Source organism: Oryx dammah, unplaced genomic scaffold (genome assembly GCF_014754425.2).
Source record: "Oryx dammah isolate SB20612 unplaced genomic scaffold, SCBI_Odam_1.1 HiC_scaffold_2, whole genome shotgun sequence".
In the NCBI taxonomy this organism is placed as follows: Eukaryota; Metazoa; Chordata; class Mammalia; order Artiodactyla; family Bovidae; genus Oryx; species Oryx dammah.
Window position 1 is genome coordinate 125,525,863 of NW_024070186.1, and position 19,826 is coordinate 125,545,688.

Genomic DNA, 19,826 nt, shown 5'->3' on the forward strand with positions numbered 1-19,826 from the left:
GAAAAGTCCCTGATGCTGGGAAAGATTGAAGGCAGGAGAAGAGGGCATCATGAGATGAGATGGCTGGATGGCATCACTAATGCAGTGAACATGAACCTGGGCAAGTTCAGGAGATAGTGAGGGACAGGGAGGCCTGGAGTGCTGTAGTCCATGGGGTTTCAAAGGGTTGGACACAACTGGGCAACTGAACAAGAACAACAACCTAATGTAGTATTCAAACTTTTCATGGAGAAACATACTCATGCAGTGAGATTGCAGGCTTTGGATCCAGATTCCCAGGGGCTGAAAACCAGTTCTAATACTTTATAACTGCATGACTGTTTTTTGGGCTGTGTCACTCAAATCATCATATGTCAAATTAAATGAATAACGAAGCTTGTCTCCAAGAGTTGTTAGAGTGAAACTAAATAATTAATATGAAATTAGACTAATTCCTTGTACTTAGCAAATGCTTAACAAATGTTTAGCTGCATTAATATCTTGGTGTACCATATCTGTGAAATTTTAAATCAGTAAGAATAAATATAAAACTAACTGGCTCCATGAGAAATCTATAAGTGCCTTCATGAAGTAATCAAATATTACTAATCTAGGAAGACTGATTTTACATTTAGTGTTCAGTTTCTCTGATAATTTTAATAATGCTATCAAGAATAACAAATTAATGTATTCTAAAAAGTGTGAATTATAAATTTCAAGTGAAAAGTCAGTTATATACTATCTATATATCATTGAAGACTTCACAGATGGTGCTAGTGATATAGAATCCACCTGCCAATGTAGGAGACATAAGAGACATGGGTTTTATCCCTGGGTTTGGAAGATTCCCTGGAGCAGGGAATGACAGTCTGTTCCAGTGTTCTTGCCTAGAGAATCCCACGCATGTATCATTGAAGAAGTTATTCTCTTTGGAATAAAAATGGAATTATATATTTGTCATCCTAAATTGAAAATAAATATGTAGATACTTTTTAAGAACATTTCTAATTCAGCATATTTGCTTTCTGTGTCTTACATAAAAAAAGCAACGGGGACGTTTTTAAGTTCTTTAAGTTATATGTCTATAGAAATCTGACTTCACCAACCTCCAATTTCCCTTTATTCACTTACAGATTTTGGTTTCCTTCTGTATTTTCTTTCTTTAACAATTAGGCAAAATGTTGGGGGAGTATAGTTAGTAATTGTAAGTAGGGAAAGGATTTTGGGCAGAAGTTTCTTTTTGTTGTTGTTCTCTTAAACTTGTTTTCCTCTGGAAGATTATATTTTATGTTGTAAAGAGTTCAAATTTCTTGTGACTTTAATGTAATATTTAATACATCCAGTAAATCACCTGAATCTACAGATTCTATGCTCACAGAACTACTCCATTTTTTATAAAGAACTTGAGCATCCTTGGAGTTTGGTTCTAGAAGCCCCTGTGGATACCAATCTCCTACAGAAACCAAGGGAAGACTATTTCTGTATATGGGTGATCTTTATTTTTGTGTCCACAGTCTTTTCTTCCCTTTTACTTCCATGAACAAGCATTTGTGATTCTCTCACCAAATATAATTTTTACTTAAACACTTTTTTTACAGAATATATTATACTGTAAAGCAACATCATATTTGATAAAGTATTTTGTTCCTTTAAAAACATTTATTTTAAATAAGATTTGTTGTAATATTTTTGACCCAATTCACCAGTAGAAAATATTTACAAAGCAAGATTTTGCCAAGGTTTAGACAAATTTCCTTGCTTTTAATAAACAGATGGTGGCTATTAATTGTTACTCTGTTAAGCCATGCTAATAGAGCATCATTTATTATTCAGGTGCCAGATATGTCTCTGACAGATGGAACATCAGTGTAGCTAATGTTGGGTGATATGAGCATTGAAAGCATGGTACTAAAGTGATAGCTGTGGCATTGCCATTTGGAACCATTGAAGTCATCTTGGCAGCACTGGAAGGGCTGTCATGACTGGCTGGAGGTCTATGGCCAACCGAGCACGTAACTGTCAGTCATATTATTTGGAAGGAAGGTATAGTCAAAACTAAAACTGGCCACTGTATGTTTCTATTTAAACCCAACTCTGAATTTTGTCAAGTCCATATGCTTTACTCTGTTTTCCTTGTTGTTCATGTAACATTTAAGATAAGAAGACATCTGCTAACTTTGGCTCAGAATGCTACATGGACTTATTCTCAGTCATTCTGCTGTTGAAATAATTTTCTAACAACAAAAAAAGTTTTTCAGGAAGCTTCAGGCCTAGTCAGTCATTTTGTATAATTCAGTGTGTCTGAAAGATCTTTTTTTTTTTAACGATTTTTAGTGGGCTTTTCAGAATTACAATTGCAGGTTGCTTCTTCTCTGAAATCTCTGAACAAAATGGCCTTAAGCATGCTCCAAGAACAAGCTGCTCTTTGGCATAAGCCATTTGACATTCATCCTACTTCCTGAAACCTGATTCATCTGGACTGTGACATCTCACTGAATTTAGCCAGAAGCTAGAGAATTTGCCTTCTAGCAATTTTTTATGCATTTCCTGAACCTAGATACAGGTTTTCTTACATCCTGACCTTCAGCTTCTGCTGAGGTCTTGTAGTCTTTCTGTTCCTGAGGCGCATAAGAGTCATCTAAGATTGTGCTGTCGAATATGCTTTGTGCTTAAGTAATATTGATTCCAACTGACATTCATAGAAAAATACTAAGTCATGCATGCCTTATCCTGTTTAGTATGTTCATTCTATCTTTGTAAGATTAAAAGCTCAGATTACAAAAGAGGAGCTGGCATTTAGCATTGGGAAACAAAGCAAAACAAGTCCTGTTTCAGCTACCATATTGAATTTTGCTGACTTCTATGCACTATGATGAATTGATAAATATGTTGTATTTTCATTGCCAATATTGGTGAAAGTTTCTTTTCAAATTTATGCTGGCTAGTCCTTTAGCAGTTAAGGACTTCAATTAATCTGCTAAAAAACCCAAAGCAGTATGAAAGGTGCACTCAATGTTTTAGATATCAAACCAGGCATTCTGGTAAAACTATCTTTTCATTAGGAGGATGAAAAACTAGCAAAATATAATGGTAGTTAAATTTTCATTAATAAACCACTAGTTTAAGTACTCTAGAAATCTTCTATACTATAAAAGGTTAAAATCATTCCAAATTGGATTGTTGTCTATTTAATTAATCTGTTACCCTTTATGCATACAACTAATTTTTAAATGATGTTATTGAAACATGGTTATATATTAGCATCTTTAGAAATTGGCTTAATTTCTTCACATTACTAGAAATATCAGTAACTTTATTGGCAAATATAATTTGTATCAACCCTCAGTCTATAGAGGCACAATGATCTGTTTTGTTCAATCTAAGTTTTCTGGAAAAGCATGCCTGATAATTGTTATTTTTGTTGAACATTTTCTTGAAATAGCACAGTATCTGATATGAGATAGGTGGAGCAGCTGTTTTAGTTTCACAGAAAATGTTGCCAAACAGAAATTGTGTCCCTAAGGCATGGAGTGAGTTACAGCTTTAAAAAATTAAATTAGCCCAGCACAAGTTTGGCTCCCCAGTTACTTGGCTTCCTTGTACCATGGCCCTCCACCATGGCTTCCTATTTGTTTGGCCCAAAGTTTTCTGTAGTTTGTTGACAGTAGCATGATAAATCACAGTTTCTACTGGGCACCATACCTGCTCACATGGTCGTAGTCTTTGTAAGGGGGCCAGCAGTCATGCCTTCTTATTCAGGATTGTGAATAAGCTTAGAAATTGATGTTCTATGAAACAAAGTGTTCTTAATCCAAGCAGTAATTCTTAGGGAGTTGTGATTCTTCTCTCGAAAATGACCATGATTCTGGATCTGAATTTGCATCTGTTCATCTTCTTGTAAAACTCATAGTCATAAATATTCCATGTATGGAGGAAATGATAAATATAACTATGGAAAGGAGTGGTAGACTTGCTGATTTTTAATTATTAAAACTATTTTAGGTGAATGTTAATTTTTAGATTTACATATCAGTTCTTAAATGATAATAGAAAATATCCTCTTAATCTGAAACAATTTAATTAAATCTCATTTGACTTTCATTTATGCCATGAGTTTACCTCATATGTAGAGGGGGAAAAAAGGCATATTACTTGAATTATATGTTCCAATCCTTTTACTTACCTTAGGCTACTGTTCAGTTAAATTTTAATTATAACATGTGTCTTGAATTTATGGACAACCAAAGAACCTCTATTATATGACATAACACCATCATAGGATAAAATTAAAGTCTCTGTGGCTACTTGGAGAGGAATGTCATTATATTGCAATGAAATATTAATCAAAATTTGATATAAAGTGAAAGGAGAAAATGAATAATGAGATCTTCCAAATTGGCTTAAGTGAAAAGCCTGTGCTGTGATAAAAAATTATAATTCTATATTAAGTAGAAAATATGTGTATTTAATATCTTACCTGTTGCTTAGGAAAAAAGAATTCACTTTTGACTTCTCAGAGCATTGCTTAAGAATTAGGTGCTCAAATTACAAAGGCTGCATTTTTTCAAAAGAGTACGTTTTCTACAAGTTTGTGTCATTTATTCACTTGACCTTGTTTTTAGTAAATATAAGTAGAACTGCATTTCATAGTGACAAATGGATAATAGATATATTAAAATAAGCTGAAGATTTTAGAGTTTTGTAAGTTAAGAGGTCAAATGAATTGAGTGAGGTTCATGCCTACTTTGAATAATTTTCTGCCTCATGATTTTACCCAGGGCTAATAATGTTATCCAAAGGACATTTTTAGAGAACATTTTTTGCTATTTCTTGGGTAGTTTGATTTGCTTTTTCGGTGTTGTCACTAACATAGTAAATCAATGTTCCATGACACTTTTCCAGTGATACATAACATAACTCTTCTTATTTTGTCTGGATTCAGAAGAAAGCTTTAGTAAACGAATCCCTTTCAGCCTGATTCATTTCTAGTATTGATTTCCAAAAGTCTCAAATAGGATGGCAGCATTTCAAGTTATTGAACATTTAAAGAGTAATCTACCTGAATTATTTTTTATTCATCTTAAAACTTGATACTATGGAGATCTTACTGATTTTTACGTTACAAAGGATTTATAAAAGCAAGAATTATTTTTTTCCCTAACTTTTGGTTCTATCATCAGTTTGCTTAAGAACCAATGATGGTTTTCTATCTTGTGCATGAATATGGACCATGAAAATATAATGGGGTATCTGTTGACACAAAGTATATCTTCAAAAAAAAAGATGAAAGACTGCATTAACTAAAACAAAACTCAGGAAGTTCATTTTGCTTTCATTTTACGAGGGAAGGAATACCAAGCCATTTAGCTTTGTGCTATGTAGTTCTTTTCTTAAAAAAAAAAAAGAAGCATCCTTCACTTAAGATATATTTAATGAATATTGAAGTATAGTAGATATTCTTAGAATTTTAGTTTTTGTAAGAGTTTTCTATATATAACCTAAGACTTAAAAGACAAAATTGTAAGAATAGCAACTGAGATTAAATTTAAAATGTTTTTCAAGTTTCTATTTGTACCATGTTTACATATTGCTTAGCTTGACACTGTATTTTGGAAATATGGGTCAAATGATGATATTGCAGAGTAGTTCTTTTAAATATTTCATGCAAATCTTAATTTGATGATCTTTAATAAGAAGTTTTGTTCCTGTCCCTCCACCCAGGAAAGCTTTTTGTTTAAAGATCAGATGGAGTATGGCATTGACATTTACTGAATGCTCACAATGAGCCAGTCTCTGTCTAGGTATCTCAAATTCCTAATTTTATTCAATTACCAATAATTTCTATGAGGGAAGTATCATTACCCTCATTGTGAAGATGAAATAGAAGCCTAGAAAATTAACTTCACTTGTCTAGCAGTATTATTCAGGTAGTTGCTGAAAGAACTACAGTTTGAACCCTGATGTTTAGGAAATTAAATTCAAAGCTTTCCATTTTGCTAGACAATGGACAAATACATTTTCAAATTAGTTTTGTTACTGTTTTTACTTTCAAATTTTGTTACTTATGCTACAAAATTAAATAACTTATATTCATATCCATGTGTACTGTCTGAAGCAAAACTGTTGGGAACCTGAGGCATATAAGTTGCATTCTATTTTTATTTTTTCCCCAATAATCTGTGCATTGGGAAAGATATTTCACTAATGCACCTAATCATAAAAGAATAAATAAAAATAAGGCTTTTGATGACAGTTGAAGAATTCATTTTTTGTAACCAGCTTAAAATATGCAATTTGGGGTATTGGGTGATCTCTAATATAAATTAATGTAGTAGTTAATAACATGGCATCTGGAGCCAAGATCCTAAGATTCAAATCTCAGTTGCTTAAATCTTTGACGTTAGGCATATGGCTTACATTTTCTATGCTTCAATTCCTTCATATGTAAAGTGGGGATCAAAATGGAGTCTTTCACAGGGTTTTTGAATTCTAAATATCTTTATAGAATTTATATATAAAAAACCCTCCTCACAGTGCCTCAGCAATTGATAGTTATTGATATTATTAATTTTCTATGCTATTCTCAAAATCCAACAGAAATGATTGTATATCAGTGTGTCCATATTTATATTGGGTAAAATATCTGGAGAAGGGCATGGCAATCCACTGCAGTATTCTTACCTGGAGAAATCCATAAACAGAGGAGCCTGGTGGGCTACAGTTCATGGGGTTGCAAAGAGTTGGACATGACTGAGCAAAATATACTTACATGAGAGATTAAATTATATAAATATATATTATTTGATTTAATTTTAAGAAATAAAATATTTTAAATAATAGAACTCTGTTTTATCCTCAGCTAGAGAAATTTAGTTTCCATATATATGACTAAGGAATATGAAACATATATATTCAGATATATCTAAGCAAATCAAGGGACAAAATAAGAATAAGGTTTAAACAAGATTTAAAAAAAAAAAATCATTCTCTAAGACTTCAGCAAAAAACACCATAGTTAACAATATTCTCATAAAAATAAATATTGCTCTACAATATTCTTGTCTTTCAAGAATGTAGAATTTAAATGCAATATATTAAGAAAATATATTGTCCTAGCTTATTAAAATATCTGAAACACTTTAATGTAATATTTTTCTGCAAATTAATGATTTCATTTATACAGTTGCTTCTTAACCTATGCACGAATCCCACCATTCTCTTGAGATCACAAAGGAGATCAGGGTGGGCAAAATAATAGTACTTCCATTCAATATCAACACATTCTCTCTGGTTCTATTCTTACTTTTTTTTTTTTTCCTTTAAGCACCTATATTTTAGTCTTTTGAATAGCAAATTATATCCTGTCATTTTTCCAACTTTTTATAATCAACTACAGATATCATGGTTAATCAATATATTAATTACAATATTCTTGTGATAATATTTGATAATTTCATATATACCTCTATGGCTTAGGCAGTAAAGCATCTGCCTGAAATGTGGGAGACCTGGGTTTGATCCCTGGGTTGGGAAGATCCCCTGGAGAAGGAAATGGCAACCCACTCCAGTACTCTTGCCTTGAAAATCTCATGGATGGAGGAGCCTGGTAGGCTACAGTCCATGGGATTGCAAAGAGTCAGATATGACTGAACGACTTCATTCACTTCTATCTCAAAGCTTCTCAGTCCTTCAATTTTTCAGGGAGCTTTTCTTTTATACTGTGTCACCAGTGATTTTTGTCATTACCAAGAATTGTGCCTATATGCTAGTCTCAGTTTTAAGCATCCCACTTTCCAAGGAACAACATTTCCATTTCTCTCCCACAAACACCTTGATTGCAAATTTTTTAGAACTTATTATATCTGAAAATCTATTGATTCTAACTGAATTTGTACTGTTTTATTTGTTGTTGTTGTTAGCCTATTCATATGTTCAATTCTCTTTCTCCTTCTGAAGTACATGTCTAAAAAAAAAAACCAAAACACTAGATTAACTCATCTTTAAATCCGTTACTACCAATAACTGCTGGGTCCTTGATAATCCTATTTCTTTATTTTCCTAAGGACCTTGATAGAACTTAAATTCTACTATTTAAGACACTTTAAGTTTTTTGGATTTCATATGCAGATAATCTTTCCATCTTAAGCAGTTTTATTTTTATTCATTTATTATTCCTTTTTGGTTAACAAAGTACTGGCTAGGGTCCACTATTAAACAAAAATGGTGAGAGAGGACTATCTTGCTTCATACTCAATCTTAGGATCCCACCCTTTATTTAAGTCACAAGAGAGTTCTTTCCCCCATACCACTTTACACAAACTGCTCATCAAGATGAACATGAATCTCATTGTCTTAATTCTAATGGTCAATACTCAGACCTTTTACTTGACTTATTTTTTAGGCACTCCTTACCTCTTTGGCTTCATAATATTACACAGTCCTGATTTTATTTCTGGCTTACAAGCTGCTGCTTTTAAATTCCTTTAGTTTTTCCTTCTTATCCCTTTAAAATTTAAATTTCATTTGCTTCAATGCTAAGGCCTCATAATTCTTCTGTTCTCTATCTGAACCAATTCTATACATTTTCACTTCTAGTTTCATGGCATATGTCATGTAAATTCAGTCAAATTAATTTTTCCTAATTTAAATATCTACGGAAGACCAATCTTGTGTAGATTAGTATATTTAACTGTATTTTCTTTGATTTCTGTTAGATACATCAAACGTAACATGTCACATTTAATCTCACAATATTCCCTCCAAAATTGGCTATCTTGCATTCTTCTCTGATAAATAGCAATTCCACTTTTTCAGTTGCTCAGATCAAAAAACTTGGAGTATTTAAAATTTTTTTCCATCATATCTCATAGCAAATTCTGCTAATCCTGTTTACTTTATCTTCAAAACATACCAGAATCCAACACTTTTCAGCACATACGTCTTAGTAAACTAGTCCAAGCTACCATTAAATCTTGGCAAAATTGTCCTATAGCCTGAAACCGCTATCCATATTTCTGCCTTTTTTCCCCTTCCCCAATTCATTCCAAACATAGCAGCTGCTGCTGCTGCTAAGTCACTTCAGTCGTGTCCGACTCTGTGCGCCCTCATAGATGGCAGCCCACCAGGCTCCCCCATCCCTGGGATTTTCCAGACAAGAACACTGGAGTGGGTTGCCATTTCCTTGTCCAATGCATGAAAGTGAAAAGTGAAAGTGAAGTCGCCCAGTCGTGTCCGACTCTTAGTGACCCCATGGACTGCAGCCTACCAGGCTTCTCCATCCATGGGATTCTCCAGGCAAGAGTACTGGAGTGGGGTGCCATTGCCTTCTCTGAAACATAGCAGCTAAGGAGATACTTTTCAGAGAGTAGCTCTTCTAATCATATTCCTCAAATGGCTTCCTAGTTTCTTCAAATTGGAATAAAAATTTCTCACATAAGATTTTCAAATACTCTGTCCTCCCTTTCAAATATCTCAATTAATTTCCTATTCTCCCTTTGTTCAGTCAATCCAGATGCACACATATCCTCTGTATTCCTCTAGTGTGGCAAATAAAACTTGAGTACTTTATCGTTGGTATTTCTGAGCTTGGGGCATTCTTCACTCTGATACCCATGTAGCTCCATTTCTCATCTTTTAGGCATTTTATTAAATGTTAGCTTATAATTGAACACTTTTCTGATTATATTCTTTAAAATACTATGTTTTAAAAATATATGCCAAACATATTATCATCTAAAGTGCTAATTTTTAGAATTGTTGTCAAAGAAAAAAAATTCTACTGAGTCAATTTTTAAGATCTTATTGGCTTTGGTCCATCATTCATGAATCAGGCAACACCTAATCTAGCAGATAAAAAGGATCTATAAAGATTATAGGCAAAAGGGAACAAGAGTAAGGATGTTATACTAGCATGAAGCAGATTTATTATTGATTTTCTTTATAGGTGATGGCTGGGTTGGGGATGGTTATCTGGCAGAATACCTAACATTAATCAAGTGATTCCTAATTGGTTGGCTAAGATTCCATTTCTGGGAGAGCCAAAACTGTAACTAAGTTCATTTTTGGTTTGATGACCTGGGACTTTGTATAAGCAATTTCATCCTGGACCTGTTGTCTTTAACAGTATTCTTCCTTCACAAAAACTGCAGCTAATAATACAGCTTTTTATTTGCTCACAACTGTGTTCCAAAGTTTTAATGGTACAAAACACATGTTTTTGAATGTCTGGATGACTGGAGGTAAAACATTTTCCATTTTATTTTAAAAGCATTTTCTCTGTTATCTGAAATGTCTTGTTTGTAAGAGATCAATGATAATTGTTAAATAAAAAGATAACCAGACCAAAATATAAATAATTCCAATTGTGTAAGAGCAAGAAAATTTTACTTTGTGAGAATCTTTTATTGTGAAATCCGTCATCATACTTTTCCTTCTATTTCTAAATGGGAAATACTCAAATGTATAAGGTATGGGGGAGGGAAGGGAGGCTACGAGGGAGGGGATGTATGTTTAATTATGGCTGATTTGCATTATTGTATGGCAGAAACCAACATGACATTGCAAAAATTCAAACATATATATACACTATGACATTTACATAAATAAGACATTGCAATAAAAAGATGACTCAGAAAGTAATTATAAAAAAAATAAAAGTCTTTAGTCAAGAAATGTGTGAATATGTTGTTGTTCAGTTGCTCAGTCGTGTCCGACTCTTTGTGACCTCATGAACTGTAGCACTCTAGGGTTACCCGTCCTTCACTATCTCCCAGAGTTTGCTCAAATTCATGTACCCATTGAGTAGATGATGCCATCCAACCATCTCATTCTCTGTCACCCCTTTCTCCTTCTGGTCTCAGTCTTTCTTAGATTCAGGGTCTTTTCCAATTAGCTGGCTCTTCACATCAGGTGGCCAAAGTGTTGGAGCTTCAGCATCAGTCCTTCCAATGAATATTCAGGGTTGATTTCATTTAGGATTGATCCTTCAAGTTTTTAAAAATACATTTGGAAATTTTGGGGTGTAAGTTTTTAAATTAAACTGCTTTTGTATCAGTACAGCCTATTTAACAATATTATGATAGTTTCAGGTGGACAGGAAAGGTACTCAGCCATTCATATACATGTATGCATTCTCCCCCCATTCCCCCTTCCCATCTAGGCTGCCATATAACATTGAGTGGAATTATATTGTCTTAAGGTCTTCCCAGGAGGCTCAGTGGTAAAGAATCCACAAGCCAAGCAGGAGATGAAGATTCGATCCCTAGGTTGGGAAGATCCCCTGCAGATGGAAATGGCAACCCACTCCAGTATTCTATTGCTTGGGAAATCCTGTAGATAGAAGAGCCTGGTGGGCTCTGGTTCATGGGGTTGCAAAAGAGTTGGATATGTCTTAGTGACTAAAACAACATTCTAAAACAACAATAAAGAACACAACTATAAATCATTGTGATTCTGTAATAATAATAGCTTAGACAAAATTTATGTGGATAAAGCCATATATGGCAAAAGCATGTATGGCAAAAACTGTTTGGACTTTGATAGCAACCATATCTTTTAAATTTTACTACAAATGCTTCATGCTAGTCACTACTACCTCAATGTGTATAACCAAAAGTATTCACAGTTTTTGCTATAGTTATATGCATGCTTTTGATAGGTCGATTTTCAGCCATTTCTTTTTTCTGATCTAACCCATAATGCCCTTGAGTTGTTAGTTATAAAATATTAATGGGGTCAATAAAAATGGAAACCAGAAGACAGTTAGACATAAGTTGTCAAATAAGAAAAGCCAGTAAAAATATAAATGCTTCCTTATACAGTGTATACAGTACTTGAACAGAATCTGAAGGCCTTGAACAATTCATTTAACAGAGTATTTAGAATATAGAAATTATTATTGAATTTTTATTTTTCTCCAAATATAAAGCACTAGAATATATATTTTCTACTTTGCTTGCTAATTGAAGCATGTTTACCTCATAAACCCTTCTACATGTTACCTTCTATCATCTAAATTACTGTTTTTACCAAAACCTACCTTATAAATAGTAGATGGAAGAACTTCTAGCATTTTTTAAGTCCTTTCCTTTTAGAAGCTTTGCTTTTTTGGAATGGTGATAAAGCTATGTATCTGCCAAACTATTTTGTAGTGTAGGCTAGTGCCTTGTTGCTAATCCTGTGTAAAATATTATAGAGAGAACAGTGATTTTAGAACTTTAAAATATGTTATAAGCATTAGCTCATGTAAGCATGATCCATAGATGGTCTTTGACAGCAAGTGGTAAAAGATTTATTATAAGAATTTCTTTATGGCAAAATATAAAATCTCTTGTTATTTAATTGTATTTGGATTCTTGGGTTGAGTGCCATTATATGACTTGTTAAAATGCTTTTTTTATCCATCATTAGTGGTAGATTCATAGCACTTATTTGGTGCTTGTATAGAAAAAGCACCCCAAAATATGGAACTATTATCTTGAATGGCATTTCTTACATTTTGAATAATTATGTGTGTGCATCATATTTGCATAAGTGTCTTGATGCCTTCAGTAATCATCAGGTTCAGATTGTTGACCTGTTTGAATTGTATTTCATCTTTACCCAATAAACTGAAAAATTTATTCAGAAAGTGAAAGTTGCTCGGTCTTGTCTGATTCTTTGTGACCCCATGGACTATACAGTCCATGGAATTCTCCAGGCCAGAATACTGGAGTGTGTAGCCTTTCCCTTCCCCAGAGTATCTTCCCAACCCAGGGATCAAACCCAGGTCTCCCCCATTGCAAGCAGATTCTTTACCAACTGAGCTATCAGGAAAACCCATTCACAAAATGAATCTTAAAAGGAAAATAATGTGATATGTCTTTCAATCAAATATTGCATAGTTTCCTCAAATATTTATAGAAACCATTTGAGAAGAATCTTTAAATCTTATTAATCAAATGAAGGCATAATAAGCCTAGTTCCATTTATCCCCCTTTTTTGTTATTGTTTAGAATATCATGAAATGACATTTTGCTGTTATGATATACAGTCCATGGTATGTGTTTGCACACATCCATTCAAATATTATATGTCCCTTTGTCCAAGAAAATACAATAAATTCTTATGTGGAATGTAATTTTAGCATAGTATATTTCATGTAGTCTTTCAATATGCTTTTATTTTTCCTATCATATTATGGAAAATAAAAGCATATTAAGGGTGCCATTAAATATATAATAGTAGGCAACAGGTATTGATGACTAGAGCAGTATCTGAGTATTAAGGGTGTGTCCATTTTCAGTTTGTTTTCTCTTACATTACTAATTCTTGATAAATCAGAAATTGGAGTCTTCAGTGGTGTGTCAGTATGAAGTGTTCTGATCTTCAATTCTAATAATATAATGGTCATTTTTAATTGGATAACTAATAAAAACTATTATAATATTTATAACTGTCTTAACATTACCTAATTTGCAACTGGTATTTCATTTAAATTGTAGGGTACAACTTTTTATTATCATATTCATGATAAAGACATAAAGGCTCAGATTCTTAGAAGCTTTTCAAAGGTTATAGAAATCAATTGTCATGTGAACTTGGTTTAATATCATTATAGTTCTTATTATGAGCCATTCAGGAATTGGGTATTCCTTTTTATTTTTTAAATTTTTATTTTATATTAAATATAGTTGATTACCAATGTTTTAGTTTCAAGTGAACAGCAAAGTAATTCAGTTATGCATAAATATGTATCTTTCTTCCAATTATTTTCACATTTAGGTTATTATAGAGTATTGAGCAGAGTTCCCTGTGCTATATAGCACATCCTTGTTGGTTATCTGTTTTAAATATAGCGCTATGTACATGTCAATATGAAGAATGGCAAAATAAGATGTGTTAAGTACTTTTATATGTGTAATCTATTGTGTTTAGGCACAATAAACCTGAAAGTTAGGAATTATTTTTTTTAATTGCATAAATGTTATTCTAAAATTGCAGAGGATCACAGTTTGATAAATGGTTGACCTAGAAAAGGACTTATCTATTTCTGATCCCACAAAATCTTTTTCCTGTTCTTTCAGTTCAGTTCAGTCGCTCAGTCGTGTCCGACTCTTTGTGACCCCATGAATTGGAGCACGCCAGGCCTCCCTGTCCATCACCAACTCCCAGAGTTCACTCAGACTCATGTCCATCCAGTCCGTGATACCACCCAGCCATCTCATCCTCTGTTGTCCCCTTCTCCTCCTGCCCCCAATCCCTCCCAGCATCAGAGTCTTTTCCAATGAGTCAACACTTCGCATGAGGTGGCCAAAGTACCGGAGCTTCAGCTTTAGCATCATTCCTTCCAAAGAAATCCCAGGGCTGATCTCCTTTAGAATGGACTGGCTGGATCTCCTTGCAGTCCAAGGGACTCCTATTCTTTACTATCTATTAAAATATAGAGGACAAATGTAAACTTATTTTCTTATTTGTTGTGTGCTGGTACTCAAAATGGTTTACACTCTAAAAAATTTTCAAGAAGTAAAAAATGCCTATAATTAAACAATTTACCTTAATCCTTGTTTACGATGTTACTACAATATAATATAATTTTATAGAGCCTTTGTGCTCTCTTCACAAAGTATTTTTGAAGTCCAAAGTACTTGAAGAAGAACAAAAGAAACTTCTGAACATTTTGCTGTGTCATTGCTAAATTATTGGGGTATCAGTTCAGTTCAGTCACTCAGTCATGTCTGAATCTTTGCGACCCCATGGACTGCAGCACTCCAGGCCTCCCTGTCCATAATCAGCTCCCTGAGTTTACTCAGACTTAAGTCCATTGAGTCAGTGATGCCATCCAACCATCTCATCCTCTGTCGTCCCCTTCTCCACCTGCCTTCAATCTTTCCCAGCAACAGGGTCTTTTCAAATGAGTAAGCTCTTCACATCAGCTGGCCAAAGTATTGGAGTTTCAGCTTCAGCATCAATTCTGTGTACTTAATTCTAATATTGACTAGTCACAACCCTCATTCAGAATGAGTAAATTAATAAAAATAACAGTTTTATCAGTATAAATTATCAGCATTTATAATAATGCACAGTGCTAAAAAATAGAGTTTGGTGTTGGTTTTAGGTGTTAACTGTATTAATAAGCAATATAATATACAGTAATGAAAGTTTTTCTAAGTGTCCTTCATATTTTAATAGTAAATAATGTATCAAATAGGTTTTATAAGGTCAAATCAAAGAGAAGTAGCTACTCTGGATACCTAAGTAGGGGAGATCTCAAGCATCTCCCCTACTTAGCAATAGGTTATAAACAAAAATGACAACTTTGTTCACAGTTGCATTAATCATATCTATAATTGTATATATCTAATTTCCTATTAAAATATTTCAGTGTTTATTATAAAACTTAATATTACCTTGAATTTTAAATCATTTTCAACACATATATTCAAGAATTAGTAAAATTAAACATGTTATTTAATTATAATTAATTAAGGGAGACAGATAAAAAATGAAGCATCTATCTCCTAACCACTGTGTTTTCTTTAATATTTTTTATTAAGAAAAATTTACATGGAAAATAACAATTACTTTAAACATATAAGCAAAGTCATAACTATAAACTATAAAAAATACTCTCATTTATATTAACATTATATTTTGAAGTTTATTTTATGATTTCTGACCACAAATCTGTTTTCAGTAGGCATTCCTCTTTAGGATGATATAAACTTGTCTGGGCATCTTGGCCTCAGAGTCAATCTGTGACCTTTTGGGCTTTGGATGGCCTAAAACATCAGCATACCTTTTGCATAAAAAGCAGATTTTCATATGTCAGAGAAGATACTATTTTTATTGTATAATTTTTAATGTAAACTAGTTTTGTATACTGGCAAAATGAATATTTGGGACTATTTTGTTGCTGCAGGTAAAATAGTTATTTTGTTTTTCAGTGGTATATTGCCCAGGGGGATGGAAATTCTGCTTACTGTGCAGTCTTTCAGATAGTAAGATAAAAGGAGCTGAAAGAGGTTTATATAGAAAAGTGGGTATCTCTTTGTTTTTATAAGAAATTGGAACTTTATCATTGACAACCTTATCATTATTTGATAGCCCAATTTTGATAGCATGTTTTAATGCACTTGAGTTTTAATGGTCTTATTGATTTATAAAGACAAAGTACAAAGTGCATTTGCTTACCTAACCTTTCTCTGAACCCATTCCAGACTATTATTCCTTAAGGAAATGATACTTTTAACTTTTCAATGAGCAGGTCTCAATTATCTGGTACAATTAAGGAAGCATTGGGTGGAATATGATAATTTTTGATTTAAATCTTTATAACTTTTATGATGTAACATTTTTATTAACTATATTATTTCACTAGCACACTCTTCAGAACATTGTGAAATTATAGTTAACCAGAGTGTGCTTAACAAGATCCTTCAAATGTTCTTCTGTATGCTTGGAGACAAGTATGAAAAAAATCATTTCAATTAATATGTAAGAGATGAAGGTGACCTCAATAAATTGTAAAAAATTCCACTTCAAACTTTTAGATAGAGTTACTCTTGAATAATTAAAATGAGACCTCCCCACCTGTACCCTATTTTTTTAGGCAATCCAACTCATCATATCTTGGTATTCAGATGAAGTGTTCTCTAGGGACTGAAGTATTATTGGTTCCCTCAGAAGCACATGTCCTTCATATATTTCATGTTAATGAGTAGGGTGAGTTGAGTAGAATCATTTTAGAAAGGGGATCAATTTTGATAAAAATTGAAGCATTATCATAAAAGCTCTGTTTCGTTGACTGCAATGTGAAATATCCTTATTTGCAATACATACTTGATTTAGCTAGCAGTTACTTCCTGCCTTCCAATATGAATGACTCAAAGGTTAAAGCAAATTTTAAACATTAAAATACCATATACTGCAACATAAAAATATGGTTTAATTCCATTATAACTTTGTAAGAAAATTAATCATCTACATCAGAAAAAAAGTAATATAGTTTTATTGAATCCTTACCTGTGTGATACATACTATATTCCCCACCAGTTTTTTATTTATGGTCAAATATGTTAAAATTTATGAGAAAAATAGTCTACATGAAATGACCATAATTTTAAAAGATAGTAATTATGTACATCAGTGTGCAAAACTCAAAAGTTCATCATTTTGATATGGAGTAGAGTAAAAGGAGTAAAATAGTATAGATTAGTACAGAATAGGTATTTTAAGAACTGCAAAGCCAATATTGGGAAGTATGTGGAATATTAGAAAATATGATTTGTAAAGAGAAATTGGTTACAAGAAATTTAAAAGCTTGACATATAAATGGTTATATTTAACTACAAAAAGGACATTTTGTATTTTCTCTTCAATGGATCTGAGATATCAGTAAGTTAGAAAAAAGTTAGTTAATGGATACAGTGATCAAATTATAAGAAATTAATAGCATGGATAAAATAATTAGCAAGCAATAAAAATCATTTCTTTTTTAAGCTGTACTCTTTACAGAACTAAGAAAGGCCATTCATATATTTTCTATAAATTTTCAATCACAAAAACATTCCCATATGCGGATATGGGATAATTTTACATGGATAATTTTGATGATACTGCTAAAGGAAATGTGAAATTTATCTCTTTAATAGAACATTAATTAGATTACACACCCTCATTTTAATAGAATGATGATTTATAAGGTCAAATGACTGAATAGTAGAATCAGTCCTAAGAATAATTAAAATATTAAAATAGATTAATGTAATTATTAGTCGTTATAATTATCCACACCTGATCAAAATTGTACAATGCATAAGTAAGTCCAAGATAAACAATTCAATTCCAATGACTTTAATTATAAAGCTCAGCTTTTTCTATTTTTATGCACTAGTACTTAACTTTTGAAAATCCTTAATTTGTGCCAAATACTGTTAAAAAGCAATCCAAAAGTCCACAAGCAATAAATCCTGGAGAGGGTGTGGAGAAAAGGGAACCCTCTTACACTGTTGGTGGGAATGCAAACTAGGACAGCCACTATGGAGAACAGTGTGGAGATTCCTTAAAAATCTACAAATAGAACTGCCTTATGACCCAGCAATCCCACTGCTGGGCATACACACCGAGGAAACCAGAATTGAAAGAGACACATGTACCCCAATGTTCATCGCAGCACTGTTTATAATAGCCAGGACATGGAAGCAACCTAGATGTCCATCAGCAGATGAATGGATAAGAAAGCTGTGGTACATATACACTATGGAGTATTACTCAGCCATTAAAAAGAATACATTTGAATCAGTTCTAAAGAGGTGGATGAAACTGGAGCCGATTATACAGAGTGAAGTAAGCCAGAAAGTAAAACACCAGTACAGTATACTAATACATATATATGGAATTTAGAAAGATGGTAATGATAACGCTATATGTGAGACAGCAAAAGAGACACAGATGTAAAGAACAGACTTTTGGACTCTGTAGGAGAGGGAGAGGGTGGGATGATTTGGGAGAATGCCATTGAAACATGTATACTATCATGTAAGAAACGAATCGCTAGTCTAGGTTTGATGCAGGATACAGGATGCTTGGGGCTGGTGCACTGGGATGACCCAGAGAGATGATATGGGGAGGGTGGTGGGAGCAGGGTTCAGGGTTGGGAACTTATATACACCTGTGGTGGATTCATGTCAATGTATGGCAAAACCAATACAGTATTGTAAAATAAAAAAAAAAATAAAAAAAATTAGAAAAAAATAATAAAAAAGGCATTAAATTAAAAAAAAAAAAGTACTTCAATAAATTCCCTCAACCTGTCTCAATATTCTTATAGATAACTTGACTAGTATTGCATAGTCAGGAAATAACAGAACTGGAATTTAATTTCAGTCTGTATTTTCAACCACTATCAATGAATAGTATGTAACTATAATTTTTGTCATATTTCCTGGTCAGGTCAACAGTGAAAACATTTTTATAGACCTCACGATCTACTTTATTGTGTGCACCAGAAAAGAAGCTAGGTATTTAGAAGGACTATTCTTCTTCTTATTATATGGCTTCCCAGGGGTTGCAGTGGTAAAGAATCTGCCTGCAATGCAGGAGACACTAAAGATGCAGGTTCAATCCCTGGGTCAGAAAGATCCCCTGGATTGGGAAATGGCAACCGGCTCTAGTATTCTTGCCTGGATGGACAGAGGAGCCAGGCAGGCTACAGCGCATGGGGTCGCCAAAGAGTTGGACAGGGCACACATTCTTATTATGAGTATGAATAGAGTGCCTATCTCTGAGTTTCCCAGAGAAAATAAGTCTGAAACACCTGAAGGATTTTTACATAGTTGGGACACTGTTTAGGGTCATAGTATACAGATTTAAATACTACATATAGAGTAGTTCCCCAATTTATGTCTGTAAAGTAAAGTGTTAATCACTTAATCGTGGCCGACTCTTTGCGACTTCCATGGCCTATAGCCCGCCAGGCTCCTCTACCCATGGGATTTTACTGGAGGGAATACTGGAGTGCGTTACCATTTCCTTCTCCAGGGGATCTTTCCGACACAGGGATCAAATCTGGGTGTCCTGCATTGCAGGAAGATTCTTTACCGTCTGAGCCACCAGGGGCTTCAGTGTGTAAAGGAAGAACTCTATGTTGTGAACCATATTTTTTAATTAGAATACGGAATTAACCCCTGGAGAAGGGAAAGGCTACCCACTCCAGTATTCTGGCCTGTGGAATTTCATGGACCGTATACTCCATGAGGTCGCAAAGAGTCCGACATGACTGAGCGACTTTCACTTCACTAAGTTAACCTGCTTTGCAACTTACTGTAAAAGAGTTGCATTTTAAAAATTTATATCATTATTTAGTCAAA